The following is a 17,428-nucleotide window of genomic DNA, read 5'->3' as shown; positions in this document are numbered from 1 at the left end:
GACTGGAATTAGGCCTATGGCCCTGCTCTGCTCTCTGATACTTGTTGTTTGTGTGTCATAGGATGACCACAGTATTTTTATTTTGGGAGGGACCTTCATGCTTACTCAGTTGGATCCTTCTGGTTTCCAGATGAAGACACTTGGGACTTGGTGGGCTTCTGACTTATGTACCAGGTCAGAGCTGGCATGGGGTCCAGGTGCCTGCCTGCTCTGGCCACTTTCTGCAGGCATGGACGCTCCCAGGACACTGTGCAGGGACAGAGATGTCCCCAGGTGCCGAGTGAACCTGAACCCACTGATAGAAACGCTTTCTAATCGGGGAAGGCCCGTGTCCCTCCGGAGTATTTGGAAGCTGCTATTTGTGATCTAATTAGCATTTGCCGTGATCTGCTCAGGTCCTGTGTGCTCAGTCTCTTTGTGCTTTCTTTGCAGGTAGGAGGATAGATCTGTATCACCTGGTCCTTGTGAAAGTAGGTGGTTAGCTTTGGTATGTTCTCTAGCTTTTTTCTTTCAAGTGAAGCTATGGTGGTGTTTTCTGTCTAAAGATCTTGAGTCACGGCCTGACTTGTGGGCTGTTACTTTGAGACTTTTAGATTGAAACAAGCAGAGTTTGGAGTTTCTTCTAGCCCAGAACTCTGAAGATAGGCATATTCAGGAAAGTCATGAGTTTGGTTTGCTTTCCCACCCATCTATGGATTTGCCCCTCCAACATCGTTTCCATATGACCACAGCAAAAACAAGACAGTTATGAAGGTAGGAATTTGTGGGAAGAAAGAGCAGGGCACTGATAAAAGGGCAAAGCACTATGAAGAAAATGACGGAGAGGCCTGAAGGCATTGAAGTCCCTCCCTAGGACTCTAGGAGTCTGGAGGCTGTTTACATGTTTGGGGTTGGCTAAGAGAAGGTGAAATAGAGACTGGACTGGCCTGCTCTTCTTTCCTTCCTCCTCCTCTCTTTGTTTCTGGTAACTGAACTCTTAAGTTGGTGATTGGTGGAGGTGTGGATGAATGTCATGCTAGACAAAATAGATCTTTCTCTGCACACTGATGATGTTGTGAGTTAGTGGGAGTTAGCAGTTAACAGTGGGACAAAGTCTCTCTCTGTCTCAGTTGGCCATTATTGTTCCCAATAAGAAACTTGTTATCCAGAATTTGCAGATAAAGGCCCAGGAAAGGAAAGCATCTGTTAAAGGAGCCTTTTCAGGTGTCAGGATAGGCATTCTTAGTTAGAAATAAGCTGGGTCTCTCTCCTTCCGTTGCAAAACCATGCAAGTTTACACTGCTGGAAGGGTGTTCCTGCCAGATGATGTTGATATAGATGGCCAGTGGCATTCTGGGGGCTGGTTTGTTTTTCTCCTATTTCAAAGAGAGAGGAGTTTCAGAGGATTAAAAAACAAAAGTCTGACCACATTAATCTGGCTTTTTTTAAAAAAAAAAAAACCAGGATAATCTGTTAGGGTGATTAGAACAGTTATCCATATCACTGTGGTTGTATGTTTATGTGTGGGAAACACCAATGGAGGGTAAACAAAATCTAGGGCGTTTTAAGGAAGTTCCAACAGGTCCGTTTGCTGCTCTCAAGGATCGTGCACCTTGCTGGGGGAGGGGCACAAGCTGTGGGCCGGCAAGGACAGATTACAGTGCAGTCCCCACTGAGGTTGAAGGACACAGGAGGAGGAGAGGGCATGGCTAGTGGGTCAGTGTCAGCAAGGGGAACGTAACGGGGCTGCTGAGGATCCCCAGCACAGAAGAGGGGAAGGGGGTCTGGAGGGGAGGGGTTGGGAGGGCTGGAACCCTAGAGAACGGTTCTCATTTCATTGGAAGTGCCCATGTGCTCTAGATTTTATTTTAGCCCTTGACCTTTCAATCTTGGAGGCTGAGGGAGGTTTCCTTTAAGGAGCCGGGGTTGGAAGCTGGAGAGTGGGAAAGAGGAGCCGCAGGGTTCAGCTCCTCTGGGTAGAAGGGGAAACAGCTCTGCTGGCCTCACCACATCACCTAACTTTCAAGATAAATTGCTTTGGATCAAGTTAGGTATCACTCAGATTCACAAACTAGATTGCAGGGGAAAAACGTTTGCTGAATGAGTTTAATTCCCAAGGAAAGATTCATATTTAAGTGGTATATAATTAATGTGACTTGAGCTTAGAAATTCAGTTTTTCTTAGTTGGCAAGTTTAATATGTTAAATTATTTTAGTAAAACAGAAGGCGAGAGCTTGTTGATATTATTGTTTTCTGACTAATAATAGATTTTACTGAAAAGCTTTTTTACTAAAGCTTTTAATGCATATTCTTTCTAGATTTCATCCAAGTTATTTGGCTGTGAAACAGAATCTTAAGTATATGGATTGGACTGTCTTTGAAGTGCTTCTGTTTTTCTGATACTGCTCTAGGATGACAGGCTTTAAAAGCAGAAATAGGATTTCCACACTGGGCCCCCAGTGGTAGTTAATGATTTCTTCCTCACACATAGGATCTGTATCTAAAAGATATTAATTTATTCATCTACTTATTAGCAAATACTTTTTATACATCGCACATCTTTTCTGGATGAATTAACTGATGGACCTGGAAGGAAGTGCAGAAGGGCCCCACGTGGTAGTACCAGTGTCTGTTGAGGACTTAGTGGCCCCTGTGGTCGGTGCGCCATTGATAAGGTCCCTCAGAGGCCTTCACTGCCTGGAGCCCGTGTGCTGCATCTGCTGACCCTCCTAGGTCAAATTTCATCCCTTGCAGCCATCAAGGTTAATAGGTACCGGGAACCAACTGGAAGATCTGTCTTTTCTTCACCCAGGGGTCATCGTTTCCTTTCTGTATTTAAAAAAAAAAAAAATCAAATTGGGACCCTGACCGTATATCTGAGACAGCTTTGTCTCTTGCTGTTTTTCACTGAGTGTTTTGCATGAGCCACTTCCAGTGGCTGTGTAGTACTCCTCTCTGTGGGTCAACCATGAGTAGCCATTGTCCTGTTGTGGACGTTTACACTGGCCATTTCCAGCTGTTGGGAGTAATTTCTTTTTTTTTTTTTTTTCTCGGTACACGGGCCTCTCACTGTTGTGGCCTCTCCCGCTGCAGAGTACAGGCTCTGGACGCGCAGGCTCAGCAGCCATGGCTCACGGGCCCAGCCGCTCCACGGCATGTGGGATCTTCCCGGACCGGGGCACGAACCCGTGTCCCCTGCATCGGCAGGCGGACTCTAAACCACTGCGCCACCAGGGAAGCCCGGAGTAATTTCTTAATGAATGTTTTCATAATATAAACTTAGTATGAATTTGACTGTTTGGACTAGATTCAGTGTAGCAGAAATTGGCAGGTCAGAAGGACTTGAGCCTAAGATGTGATATGGAAGTGGTTACTGAATGCTTCCCAGGAAGGTCCTGCCAATTTGGGACCCTACTTTCTTGTTCCCTGGGTCACATGGAGTATCAGCATCAGACATACCCTTTACCAGCTGGGGAGGGTTGAGAGCAAGTTTGAATCTGGCTTCACTGTTGGGCTTTTGACTTTGGACAGGGACCTGTTCTGTGCCTCAGTGCCTCCATCTGTAAAAAGGGATGCCAGTGGTCCTTACCCCCAAGAGTTGTTTTGAGGACTGTGATAATATGTGTGAAATGCTCAGAAGTGTGCGTGACAACAAGTGCTTAATAAAAGTTATTTTTAGAAGTAGAGAAAAATGGCAGTTCATTAAGTCCTTTTAAGCAATATTATTTACAGTTGTATCTATAAGGGGTGTATGTTGAGAATTTAAAACAAACTTGCATGTGCCACCACCCTGTTTTAAACGTAGGATTTTACTAGGCTCTTAGAAGCCCTCTGAATGGTTCTGCTGATTGTAATCTCCTCCCTTCCAACTCAGAAGTCACCTGCATCCTGATGTTCATGTTAATCAAGTTAATGGCATGTAAAGTATACCTTTATGCAGTTCCAAAGTATCCAAGGAAGTTAGAAGAGCAAAGAAATCCTGTATTTCAGTGTTTCATAGTATGTTTGTGGTATGCACAAAGTTAATGTTGAAGGTACAGGTTTATTAGCAAAATTCAGACATTGTTTACTGAGTCTTGGGGTCTGTTAAGCCTGTGGACTAGACTTTAGGCGGCTGGCAGCTGTGACCTTGTGTTCTTCCACCTGCCTTTCATTGGGTGAGAGGCTCCAAGGGGCTCCAGAAGAGAGTGGGAGGACAGATTAAGTGGTCACCCTCGGGGATCACCCACTAGACGCTTCTCCCTCTCCTGGTGCACTTTCTCCATGCTGCTCCATGGAACAATAGAAAGTCTTACTCGGGTCTTCATTTAAATCCAGTCAGCCATCCACCTGGAGCTCCTAAGTGTAGTTCCATGCTGGTTAGGATGAGCTGCATTTTGCTATGTGTCGAGTTGCACAAGAGCATTGGTGACCATTTGTGTCATGTGGGCCAGCTCCCGGTCTGCCTGTGGTTGAAGGCTAATGTGGGTGGAGCATGTGGCGTGGTCTGTGTTACAAGTGCCCATGCCCCACAATCCCCTCCCACCACTTTAGGCAGTGGTCATGCCTAGTCTGCCCTGTGAACACAAGACAGATGTATTTCACAAAGTGACTTTGAGCTCCTGTCTGTTGTGGGCACCTAGCAGCCCTCAAGGGGTGGGTCAGTGTTATACACCTCACTTCACAGAATAGTAAATTACGGCTCAGAGAGAGTGTGGCTTACGCATAGTTACCCATGATTTCAGCTAAGTCACCTTGGGTCCTCGATTTTGCTCCTTCACTCTAGTTCTTCATGGTAGAGGTCTGGGGTTTGGGGAAGGTGGCAGTGGTTGCTGTCCCTGCCTCTGCCAAGTTTTCTGTGCTGGGCCTAGCTTTGTGGACTTTCTTGAGGTGAGAGAAGGTTCTTACCAGAATGTTCTTTGCCAGTGAGCACGACTGACTTGAGAGCAGTGTCCCTTTGGGGATGAGCTGGTCGGATTTTATGGCAGTCTACCACCCCCCTTTATGCAGGGGCCTAGAGGGAGGTGTTCCTCTGTGCGGTGTGTTGGCTGTACCGGTCGAGGGCCTTTCACAGCACACTCCGCCCAGGCAGCATTTAAAGGCAGCTTAGCCTTTTGAGTTTGAGATCCTTTCTCTTGCTGGCTGGAGTCTTAAGCTGCGTGACAGCATCTTGACCATAGAAGGCCCTGATTTTTATCTTGATTCCTCTCCCAGTGTGTTAGGGAGCCCAGCCTTCCTGTATCATTTTGTCTGCCTCACAGTTAGAATTGGGCCTCCTAATTCAGTATATAGTTAATTCAGTTTACTCACAGATAAATATAGTATGTGGAAGGGGGATGGGCTTCATTTTGGTCTTGAAGAGCTTATTTTATCATCTGATGACCCTTGGTTGGGAAAACCTCTGTGTGTGTGTGTGTGTGTGTTTGTCTTCTGTGTTATTTAATCATAAAACTGCTTATAGGGGCTTCCCTGGTGGCGCAGTGGTTAAGAATCCACCTGCCAATGCAGGGGACATGGGTTCAAGCCCTGGTCTGGGAAGACCCCACATGCCGCAAAGCAACTAAGTCCGTGCTCCACAGCTACTGAGCCTGTGCTCTAGAGCCCGTGAGCCACAACTACTGAGCCCTCATGCCACAACTACTGAAGCCAGCGCGCCTAGAGCCCGTGCTCTGCAACAGAAGAAGCCACCACAATGAGAAGCCCGTGCACCGCAACGAAGGGTAGCCCCCGCTCGCCACAACTAGAGAAAGCCCACGCGGAGCAACGAAGACCTAACATAGCCAAAAATAAATAAATAAAGTAAACAAATTTATTAAAAAACAAACCAAACCAACTGTTTATAGCGTGCTCCCTCGGAGTCAGCTTGAGTGCTTTGTGTAGATTAACTCATTAAATCCTCACAGCAAGCCTGGAAGGTCCTGTCCTCCTTATCCCTGACTATTAGGTGAAGTCTGAGCCACAGAGAGGTGACATAGTGTGTTCAAGGTCAGATGGCCGGTCAGGAGCAGAGCTGGGGTCCCAACCTGGCAGAGTGCGAGCTCTCACAGTTTGGTGGTAACTTCTGTACTCGTACCTGTAACTTGTTTGTGGGAGGCAGCAACTATTCATATGCAAAAGGTTTGGACAGTTTAGTAACTAATGATTAAGCATTTGCAGCTATTTATTCTTGTGACGTCAGATTCTTCCTCAGCAGGTTTGTAGGTAGAAATTTTAAACTCTTAAGAACCAAGACATGTTTAAAGCATCTAGTTGCAATTGCTCAAATACAGGGTGTGTAGGCCCCCAGGTTTGAATCCTTGGCTCTGGTGCGGAATGACAGGCTCCCTTCTCAGGATGAAAGACTGTTTCTCATCACACCAACCCTGAGTCTAGCTTCAAACTCCCAAGCTTTTTCTTCATATGAAATCCTTGCTTAATTTGCACTTTATCCTTCCTAAAGAGATAAAGACATAAAGAAAGATCCAGAGGGATCTGAGGAACATCAGTCAGCCCTTTTCCCCTGAAGTCAACTCCTCTGCTTCCTGGTGCTGACTCAGGGGCTGTTTGCTGTTTTCTTTTCTCCTTCTAGTCCCTAGGGCTCAAGTAAGATTGGGCTCCTGGTATCTGTTAGTAGAATGAACAGATAAATCACTTTTCATTGTAAAGTGTTTCAAACTGTATTTCATAACAGAGGAGGAGAAACCATGAGTCTTCCATCCTAACACAACCTCTCTGAACCATTTTGCAGAAGAAATCATCTCTTCAGCTGAACCCTATCCCATGTTTAGACACAGCAGGAGCCTTGGGAAGCCACCCAGGCCACTGGCTGTGGCTTCTCCCCTACACACTTGCAGTGCCTTCTGAAACCTGCTGAGTTGTGTCCTCTCTCCACTTCCTCATCTGACCCTCGTAATACTGTCTTGCCACCAGGTAATTAAGGTCTGAGGTGCGCTTTACAAATATATGACTCTGTATTTTAAAAATAAGCTTCCATTTACCTGGCAGTAAACCTAAGGGTTAGTGAAGTTGTTGTCTGCAGCTTTGGAAGAGGTGAGGTGTCTAGTATAGGAGACTTGATGGAGGTAGAAAACATATCTGTGGGTCATTGTTTTCCTTTGCCCCAAATTCATTTGCATTTTAATCTGTTTGTCAGTCAAATATTTGTCACAGGGCTTCCCTGGTGGTGCAGTGGTTGATAATCCACCTGCCAATGCAGGGGACACAGGTTCGAGCCCTGGTCTGGGAAGATCCCACATGCCACAGAGCAACTAAGCCCATGAGCCACAACTATTGAGCCTGCACTCTAGAGCCATCGAGGCACAACTACTGAGGCCTGCATGCCTAGAGCCCGTGCTCTGCAACAAGAGGAGCCGCCACAATGAGAAGCGCGCGCAGCATAACGAAGAGTAGCCCCTGCTCGCCACAGCTAGAGAGAAGCCCACATGCAGCAACGAAGACCCAACGCAGCCAAAAATAGAAATAAATCAATAAATAAATTTATTAAAAATATATATATATTTGTCACATTTAGCAGTTTTGAATGTTGGATACTGGATATTTTGATGTTCATATTTTCCTAAGCTCTCTAGTGGTTGAGCAATGTATTGCATAGTTAAATTGAACCTTGATGTGTTTTTGGTGGATACGAAAATGTAAGTCCATCGCAAGTTAATTTTCCCTTGAGAGTTTCTACCTCTAAGAGGAGACTGCTGAACTCAACACTCAAAAAGTCAAAGAAGTTGAAAATCCTAAGTTTTTATATACAAATTGTTGTGAAACCAGTTGAAGTCTACAGAAAACGCCCAGTTTATGGACAGTATTTTTACAAGTTCATTTGGAAGTCAGTTGTTTAAGACTTGGGCTTGTCTTCCTGACAGAGATGCTCTTGCAGAAGGGTGTCGTGGTCCTGCTCTGGGGAGGCTGTGAGCACACAGGCGCCCTCCTGCTTACTCAGTCACGTGACACGGTGACAGGTGCAGGACGAGGTGCATGTTGAGTGCAGTTAGGGGGGTGTGACCCACTTTTCCAGAGACATCCCAGGTGTTGGATGTTCGTGGCGCTGGTTTTCCTGGCCAAGTTCAGTTGAGAACAGCCGTCCTTCCTTGTTCACAGTAGAGCTGAGCCACAGACATGGCTCCCACTTCATGCAGTTATGGAAGCTTGTTCTGACAGCCACACAGGAAGCAGGAGAGAGGAGCACAGGAGGGGTCCTGTCCTGTGGGGGGATTTAAAGGATGCTGGTACTGGGAAGTGGGGGAGAAAGGGTGGGGGTTGGGGCCTGGCCTGGTCAGTGCGAGGCCTTGGCCACAGGGAGCCACTGGTGTGAAGCTGTTGGTGAGGCAGGCTGCAGCTCCCAGCCTTCTCTTGGGTGTGAGGTGCTTGCATTTGGGGTGCACCCGTGTGTGTAGGAAAGGCCAGCAGTCATGACTTGTGGTGACACAGTGCCTACAGGACCAGGTAGAGAGCTGTGTTCTTGAGAACTTATGACCAGCTCCATTATATTAGGGAGGGCGAGGATGGGGGACAGGGTACTGTTGCTTTAAATTTCTCCAGAGACTTAAATTTCAGAAGCTGTTGAGTAACCAGATTGTATTTACTTACCATAATTTTGGGTCACCAAATGGGTGGTAAGCTGATTGGGCTGTGCTGGGAGGGAGTGACTCTCCCAAGGCCCTGGGTTGCCTGGGCACACAGGGCTGCACTGCCTCTGCAGGGCCCCGGGCTGGAGGGCTGGAAGGAGCTCCTCAGGAACCTGACCCCCGCCTCCACCCCTGGGCCACCGTATAGTGAGTGTCCTCCAGATCATGGCAGACCGTCTCAGAGTGCTGTTTATGCAGCTTAATTACCACCTCAAATGTGAAAAAAAATCAGCCCTTTAGAATAATAGCTGTAGTACAAATAAACATTTGGGCTTTTCACACTGGAAGAGGGCTTTTTTCTTAGGTTTTTCATTTTATAATTGATGCTTTTAAAGTGCTTTAAAAGGTAATATTTCGACCATCATTTTAACTGCAGAAGTGAAACTGTTCATTAAAACATACCCATGCCAGCGACTTATGACTGCAGGAAGAGAAAGCATGAGCACTGAGTTGTCACTATGAACATCTCTCCATCAGTGAGGGTCCATGAGAGCTGGTCCTGCACTGAGGTACTTGGCTGGCATGCTATGGCCGAGGCAGGAAGGAAATTGCGGAATTCCATGAAGGAGAAAGGCTGCCATGACAAGTCCCTGTGTCATCATGCCCATAAAGCTGGAGCAGAGCAGATGCTGCTGTGGCGCTTCCAGAGCGGCAGTGGTCTGGTGTTCAGCATCTTCAGCCCAGGTCTGATGAGGGACAGTACAGCCAGGGTTAGGCTGGTATCAGACTCTGGTTCAGGTTCTGGACCAGACTCTGGTCCAGGACTCTTATGGCAAGTCCCATTGCTCAGGCTTCCACCCTTGTGGTTTGAGGTACCCAGAAGTGACCCCAGGAGGAGTGTTTCAGGGACCCTGAGGTCCTGCCTGGCATCCAGAGGTTTTGTCTGGAGGTGGCCCGTCCAGAGGGCCAAGCTGGACTGTTGTGAGTCTAGAGCTGCTCCTGCCTTTGGGCCTTCTCATTGCCCAGTCCCCTCCTGGGAAGGCTTTCCCCACCTCCTTGGGTCTTTGTTCAGATGGCACCTTCCTAGTAAGGGTTTCTCTGATTATTTAAATTTGTACTCCCATCTTCCTTCCCTGCTGTATTTTTCTCACAGTTATTTATCACCATTTGACACACTGTGGATTTTACCTGGCTTTTGTTTTTTGGGGGGAGTCTGTCTGCTCCTACTAGAATGTGGGCTTCTTGAGGGCATGGGCTCAGTTTTGTTTTTTGTTGTATCTTCAGTGCCTAGAACAGTGCATGGCACATAGTAGGTGCTCAGTGAATATTTGTTGATGAAGTGGGTAAAACAGCGTGGTCTTGAGGGTACTACTGCATTTACCTTAAATCACTGAAGCTGCTATGAAGTGCTGGTGGTGGCCCTGCCGTTTCTCATAAAGCATGTGGTGGAAAAGCAGATATGTGTGTATGTCTGTCTGTATTACATCATCTGTTATTGCCATTTCAAAAATCCGGAGTTCATTCTACACTTCACTTGGATGTTGATTTCAGAATGACTGGTTTTTCCTTCTGACTCATAAAGGCTGCTGAATCTGAATTTTGAATCTGAAACATTAGGGGAAAGTGAAATTTTGAAATGCGAGATGCATGATTAGCTATTATTATATTTCATATTTTGTATGTGAATATTCCCCTTCCTGCCACTGCAGCACATCTAAGCCGCTGTCACCCTCCCCTGGACCTGCTGCAGCCCTCTGACCGCTCCCCCCCCACCCCCCCAGCACCCTCTCCCAGCCCCTCCCCAACCCACGCTCCGGCCTCACAGCACTCATCCACTTCTGCCATGGCTGCCCTCACAGCTTTAATCTGCTAGTTCTGTAAATGATATTGGGTCTGTCACTGTGTTGGGATGTAGCTTCCTAGGGGTAGGGACCACGCCTGCCTTACGGTGAAGTCCCTGGACCTTCGCTAGCACAGCGGCCATGTTTGTTGAATAACTGGGTTAAAAGTGTGGTTAATTTACCTTTTTTGAGAAACACTGATGAGCAAAATGAGTGCATATATTTTTATGACATAACAGAAAAGCATGGCTTTGGAGAATAGGGTGTACTTTACAGAAGTCACTCCACATCTAGTCACTCCAGAGCTGTCTGCGCTAGTGAGTTAAAGGTCTTGGCGCTCTCCTTGACCCTCCTGGGACTGTGCGCACTGCGCTGCGGGATGCGCTATAAGCTGTGGCAAACAGCAAAATATACCTGCTGTGTGTGGGGGGATGAAGGGGCGGAGAGGTTCCTGGGGGCAGTGGCGGAGTCCTGGGCATTTGAGGTGGAGGGGGATGGTGGTTGTGCTCTGGGGGTGAGGCCGGCAGGTGTATGTGTGTAGACATACAACATCCTCTCCCTGCCCCCTCTCAGCCTGGCCCCAGGGTCATGTTTCCACCTGCCGGCGTCTCCAGAGCACACACTCTGTTTCTCTCCTCTGACTGTAGTCAAGCCTTTTTACTTCAGTGCCCACCAAACTGAAGCGGGCGTGGTTTAGCTTAGGCTCCAGAACATTCTGCACCTGTCCAGAGCATGCTGACAGTTTCAGCCAGCTGCCAATGACAAAGAAAGACGGCTTACTAGTTTATGTTAATTTATACTGTTATGTTTAACATAAACATAACTAGTTTATGTTAATTTATAAGGTGGCATGTATCCCTTAAAGAGAGGCTTATCAGCCACCTTCATACCTCTCATTGAAGTTGTGCTTTTGGGCTGGATGAACTTGCCAGGCATCTTGTAAAAGTAAGAGTTGGCATCAGGTGCATTAATGTTTACAGGTGGGAAAATCCTGTGCTCCAACCTTTACCGTGTGACAGGTTCTGGGAAGTATACAGGTAGCCTGGGCATCTTCCGTGGCGCTTATCATGGATGGGTGTCAGGGAGGACGTGAGCAGGTTTTATGCAGCACGATTTTCTATCTCCTACCTTGTCATTGCCCAGCCAGATGCTGCTGGGTGTCATAGGTCTGGAGGCAGGTCCAGCTCTGTTGAGACAGCATGTTGATTTTCAGCGCACCTCATGGTTGATTTCTGCATGTCTACCAGAAATGGGCAGAGTTGCGAGTCAAGGGCTGCCGCCTGGTTGGTACCTGTGTGTGGGGTCGGCCCAGCTGAGGTCAGGAGCAAACCTGTATTTTCTAAGGGACAGTGCTCTCCTTTGAGGACCTGTTCTGGAGACCTTTTTTTTTTTTTTAATAACCATAGAAACTACTTTGATGAAAAGGAAAGAAAGCTCTCAGAAACATGTACTTGTCAACCAGTGTTTCATTAGACTTACCTTTCACTGTCTTTGGAGACCACTCTCCGTGGGCTGGACGCGTGTTCAGTTATCATTATGGAAGTTGGAGCTGAAGACCCTTTCCTCGGTAAGTATTCCTGAAGCCAGGATAAGCATTCTTCACTGTGCTGGGCCTTCCCAGGGTGTTTGACATCAGGGTCATCTGTCCCTGGAGTAGCCAGTTTGATGGTGTTTGTCACGCCAGGTCTTGCTTTCCGTGGCTGTGGATGCCTGCTGCCTGCAGGCCCTGCCTCTTCATCCTTGCTGCTCTTGGCTGTCACTTCCAGCACCTCCCCTCCCAGAGTTGAGCTTCTGCCCCTCCGTGAAGAAGCAGTGGGTTGTCCCTCGCCTGTGCCAGAAACCTTCATGTGACACATACGTTGGCGCCTTTGCTAGAATTGTCATTGGGTCCAGAAGCATGTCTATGTAAAATTACATTTTTCCAGGTCCATGAGTCAACTCATCACGTTTTGCTATTTAAAAACTTCATGTTTGAGATTTTATTCAGTAGTTCACTTGTCAGTTTTGAATTAAAAGCAACATTTGCCACTGTTCTGTGCATCTCCGGTTGTCTTCTTGAGCCTCACTTGGCAGGAGGCTGGGCGCACAGGTGAACTTAGATGAGGTCGGTAAACAGGCCCACACTTGGTGGGACAGGTGCGGTGGGGGTGGGGCACGACAGAGACAGGTGGTGCTCTCCCCTCCCCTATCCCGTTGGGCAGCGATGGCCCCCGATGGGCCTGTGACCAGGCCAGTTGGAAGCAGTGCTGTAGTGCCTGGGACGGTGCTGTGTGAAGTGCTGGCTCTTTCTGCTTCCCCTCTCTCGGCGTGTGTACCTTCGGGTCACACAGTCCTGCTGCTCCTCAGTCCTGGGCCTGAGGGTCTGCGCTCGGAATGACCCTGCAGGCCCAGGGAGTGCTTACCCCTTGGCTGTGTCTGGGAGCCCTGCGAGGCTCTTGGTGCTCCCTGGGCACAGCTCTTGGTCATCGTGCAGCTGGCCTGGCTGGTGAGGACAGTCCAGGCCTATCTTGGTTCTTGATGGGCTTCAGCCTGGTAACTGTGACCTCTTCCCCACTTACCGCTGCCTTCGAGGACAGAAAGTTCCAGCTAATCTCCAAGGAAGTTATTGAATTTGATTACACTTCTGTTAAGATTGTATGTGTTATTTATAGGGACAAATCATTAAGGTACTGACTGACCACAGAGCTTGGTCCAGCCCTTGGTACCTCTCATGAGATAGAGTGTTTATGAAATGCATAAGGCACACTTGACTTACTGCGACCCATAGAGCGTTCAAGAAAACAGCAGTTTGCCATAACTAAATGGTGTGTCTTGGACTCCCATTCCAGCTAGAGAGCCTGTACTGCTGGTCACGTTTGTGCTGTGTGCCACATTTAAAAAGCCAGATTCTCGGGCTTCCCTGGTGGTGCAGTGGTTGAGAGTCCGCCTGCCGATGCAGGGAACACGGGTTCGTGCCCCGGTCCGGGAAGATCCCACATGCCGCAGAGCGGCTGGGCCCGTGAGCCATGGCCGCTGAGCCTGCATGTCCGGAGCCTGTGCTTTGCAATGGGAGAGGCCACAACAGTGAGAGGCCCGCGTACCGCAAAAAAAAAAAAAAAAAAAAAAGTCAGATTCTCTTAGATATTTTTTACAAAGCCAATTAGTCATATTCTCCTAGTATTTCACTGATGCTATGCCTTGGGTTAATTCCTTCATATTTGTATACCTTACCTGAAGTGATAATGATCTTGACAGACAAATAAGTAAAAGAAGCTTGCCCTCTCCCAGCTGTGGTGCAGCTCCAGAGTTGGTGGTGGCTCCTTGGTTGGGAGCTGGCATGTGGTGTGTCTTCTGGGGTGACCCTGCCTGAGCTGGCCTTCCCGGGGCTGGCCTGCCTTGTGGAGCCGAGGTTTATATGGTCTTTTGGGGACTGCCCAGACTCCTGCCTGTTCTTGCCACCTGCTGCCTCACTTCTCCACCTCCGTGCTCATCATGTTTGGGTCACAGGATGTTCCGTCTAGATTTGTTTTTTACTTGTTATCTTAAAATGAGCTTCTCTGTCTCCAACTTTTCTCTTGTGGTTGAGCTGTCACCCTCTGCAAACCATTGGTTACTGTGTGCTCCCCTGTCTTGCCTGTTCTTGGTGCACTTTCTACAGGCTTCTTCATAGTTCTCTGAAGTCTCCCTTCCCTATTTTAATGGAGAGAGAAAATTTTTATCCTTTATGAACAAACATATACATAGTGTAAGAAACAGAGCTTTGTATGGCCACAGTCCCTTAGCTATTTAAATTTATTTATTTATTTATTTATTTATTTATTTATTTATTTATTTATTTATTTATTTTGCGGTACGCAGGCCTCTCACTGTTGTGGCCTCTCCCGTTGCGGAGCACAGGCTCCGGACGCGCAGGCTCAGCGGCCATGGCTCACGGGCCCAGCCGCTCCGCGGCATGTGGTATCTTCCCAGATCGGGCACGAACCCGTGTCCCCTGCATCGGCAGGCGGACTCTCAACCATTGCACCACCAGGGAAGCCCTGTGCACAAGCTTTTAAGTTTCATTAGGTCCCATTTGTTTATTTTTGTTTTTATTTCCATTTCTCTAGGAGGTGGGTCAAAAAGGATCTTGCTGTGATTTATGTCATAGAGTGTTCTGCCTATGTTTTCCTCTAAGAGTTTGGTAGTGTCTGGCCTTACATTTAGGTCTTTAATCCATTTTGAGTTTATTTTTGTGTATTGTGTTAGGGAGTGTTCTAATTTCATTCTTTTACATGTAGCTGTCCAGTTTTCCCAGCACCACTTATTGAAGAGGCTGTTTTTTCTCCGTTGTATATTCTTGCCTCCTTTATCAAAGATAAGGTGACCACATGTGCGTGAGTTTATCTCTGGGCTTTCTATCCTGTTCCATTGATGTATATTTCTGTTTTTGCGCCAGTACCATACTGTCTTGATTACTGTAGCTTTGTTGTATAGTCTGAAGTCAGGGAGCCTGATTCCTCCAACTCCGTTTTTCTTTCTCAAGATTGCTTTGGCTATTTGGCGTCTTTTGTGTTTCCATACAGATTGTGAAATTTTTTGTTCTAGTTCTGTGAAAAATGCCATTGGTAGTTTGATAAGGATTGCATTGAATCTGTAGATTGCTTTGGGTAGTATAGTCATTTTCACAATGTTGATTCTTCCAATCCAAGAACATGGTATATCTCTCCATCTAGTTACTTGAGTTTTTTTGGTGCCTAATCCTTTGCGCGTTTCGTCGTTAGAAAAAGTCTTTAGGATTTACAGATTTGAATGAGATCTTATATATAAATTAATGTAGTCATATGTGATATAGCTATTTTTATAACAGTTTATTGAGATATAATTCATATACCATACAATTCACCCATTTAAAGTGTATTTCAGTGGCTTTTAGTATATTCATGAGGTTGTATATCCCCATCCAATTCCAGGACATCCTCATCATTCCAAAAACAAACCCATTAGCAGTCACTCCCCATTCTCCCCTCCAGCCCCTGACAACCACTAATTTTTCTTCCTCTATAGATTTGCCTATTCTGGACATTTCAGATAAATGGAATCATACAGTATGGGGCTTTTGTGTCTGGCCTTTTTCACATAGCATAATGTTTTGCATGTTCATCTGTTTTTTAGAATATATCGGTATTTCCTTTTTATGGCTGAATATTCAATTTTATAGCTAGATTACATTTTGTTTATCCATTTATCCGTTGATGGTCATTTGCGTTGTTTCCACCTTTTAGTTGTTATGTATAATGCTATTATGAACATGCTTGTGCAAGATTTGTGTGGACCTGTGTTTTCATTTCTAGGAGTGGAATTGCAGGGTTATGTGATACCTGTTTCCTTTTGAGGAACTGTTGTAATGTTTTTCAACGTGGTTGCACCATTTGACATTCCTGCCACCAATACGATGGTTCCAATTTCTCTATGTCTCCATCAGCACTTGTTATTATTATCTTTTTGATTCTAGCCATTCTGGTATGTGTGAAATGGAGTCCCATTGTGGCTTTGATTTGCATTTCCATAGTAACTAATGATGTTGAGCATCTTTTCATGTATTTATTGGCCATTTGTATGTCTTTTTTGGAGAAATGTTTATTCAGATTTGTTGCCTATTTTTTAACTGTGTGGTTTTTTTAAAAATTTAGTTGTAAGAGTTCTTTATATAGCCTGAATACAAGTCCTTTATCAGATAAATGATTTGAAAATATTTTCTCCCATAATTGGGTTGTCCTTTCACTTTGTTGGTGGTGCCTTTGAAGTGCAAAAGTTTTAAAATTTTGATGAAGTCCCTTTGACCTGTTTTTTCTTTTGTTCCTGTGCTTTTGGTTTCATATCTAAGAAACCATTGCCAAGTTCTTAAAGATTTACTCCTATATTTTCTTCTGAGAGTTTTCTAGTTTTATTTCTTACATGTAGATCTTTGATCCATTTGAGTTAAATTTTGTTGTGGGAAAGGCATCCAACTTCATTCTTCTGCATGTAGATATCCAGTTGTCCCTGCATCATTTGTTGAAAAGACTGTTCTTTCCCATTGAAGGGTCTTGGCACTCTTGTCAAAAATCGATTGGCCGTAGACATACGGGTTTATTCCTGGACTCTGTTCCAGTCACCCATGTGTGTATCCTTATGCCAATACCTCATTGTCTTCTTTCTATTTTTCTTCCTATCTACCTATCTGTCTATCTATCTATCTGTCTATCTATCTATTTATGGCTGTGTCGGGTCTTCGTTGCTGCACGGCCTTTCTCTAGTTGTGGCAAGCAGGGGCTACCCTTTGTTGCTGTGTGCGGACTTCTCATTGCGGTGGCTTCTCTTGTTGTGGAGCACAGGCTCTAGGCACGTGGGCTTCAGTAGTTGTGGCATGCAGGCTCAGTAGTTGTGGTGCACGGGCTTAGTTGCTCTGTGGCATGTGGGATCTTCCCGGACCAGGGCTTGAACCCGTGTCCCCTGCATTGGCAGGCGTATTCTTAACCACTGCGCCACCAGGGAAGACCTGCACTGTCTTATTATAGCTTTGTAATGAATTTGGAAATTAGGTAGCGTGAGTCCTCCAGTGTTCTTTTTTGAGATTGTTTGGCTATTCTGGGTTCCTTGAATTTCCATATGAAGTTTAGGATCATCTTGTCGATTTCTGCAAGGAAGCCAGCTTCTTTTAATAGCGATTGCATTGAAAAATTTTAAAAACTTGTTAGGTTTTTGAATTTGTTTAAATAACTAAAAAACATATAATTCTTTAATTTGTTTAGAGGTAAGTTTGGTGTGTAGTGAGCAGTTGGGCTCTAAATCAGTTATTTTTCAAATTGTTAAGCAGTTATTCCACTACTGTCTTTTTTTTGAGCAGCTTATTTCTTTTTTTAAAATTTATTTATTTATTTATTTATGGCTGTGTTGGGTCTTCGTTTCTGTGCGAGGGCTTTCTCTAGTTGTGGCAAGCAGGGGCCACTCTTCATCGCCGTGTGCGGGCCTCTCATTATCGCGGCCTCTCTTGTTGCGGAGCACAGGCTCCAGACGCGCAGGCTCAGTAATTGTGGCTCACGGGCCCAGTTTGAGCAGCTTATTTCTTGTTAA

The 17,428-nt window shown here is 46.1% G+C and overlaps 1 protein-coding gene across 5 annotated transcripts in view; it reads left to right on the top strand.

Moving 5' to 3' along the window:
• The window catches only part of PDPK1 (3-phosphoinositide dependent protein kinase 1), a 71,408-nt gene that overhangs the window by 8,842 nt on the left and 45,138 nt on the right, over nt 1-17,428 (top strand). Inside the window, exon 2 of one of the 5 annotated variants that reach the window (XM_089896345.1) lies at nt 6,686-6,867. The exons of 3 other annotated variants lie outside the window; for them this stretch is intronic. The gene's annotated coding sequence lies outside the window, so the exon portion shown is untranslated. Of the gene's footprint in view, nt 1-1,847; nt 6,868-17,428 lie in introns of those variants that run through there. One more of the 5 variants, XM_022594593.3, reaches the window with a different exon arrangement.

The sequence above is a fragment of the Delphinapterus leucas genome, chromosome 15 (genome assembly GCF_059928025.1).
Source record: "Delphinapterus leucas isolate spDelLeu-1000000601 "Yukka" chromosome 15, BTC_Dleu_Yukka2, whole genome shotgun sequence".
In the NCBI taxonomy this organism is placed as follows: domain Eukaryota; kingdom Metazoa; phylum Chordata; class Mammalia; order Artiodactyla; family Monodontidae; genus Delphinapterus; species Delphinapterus leucas.
This window is presented reverse-complemented; position numbering and strand designations above follow the sequence as displayed.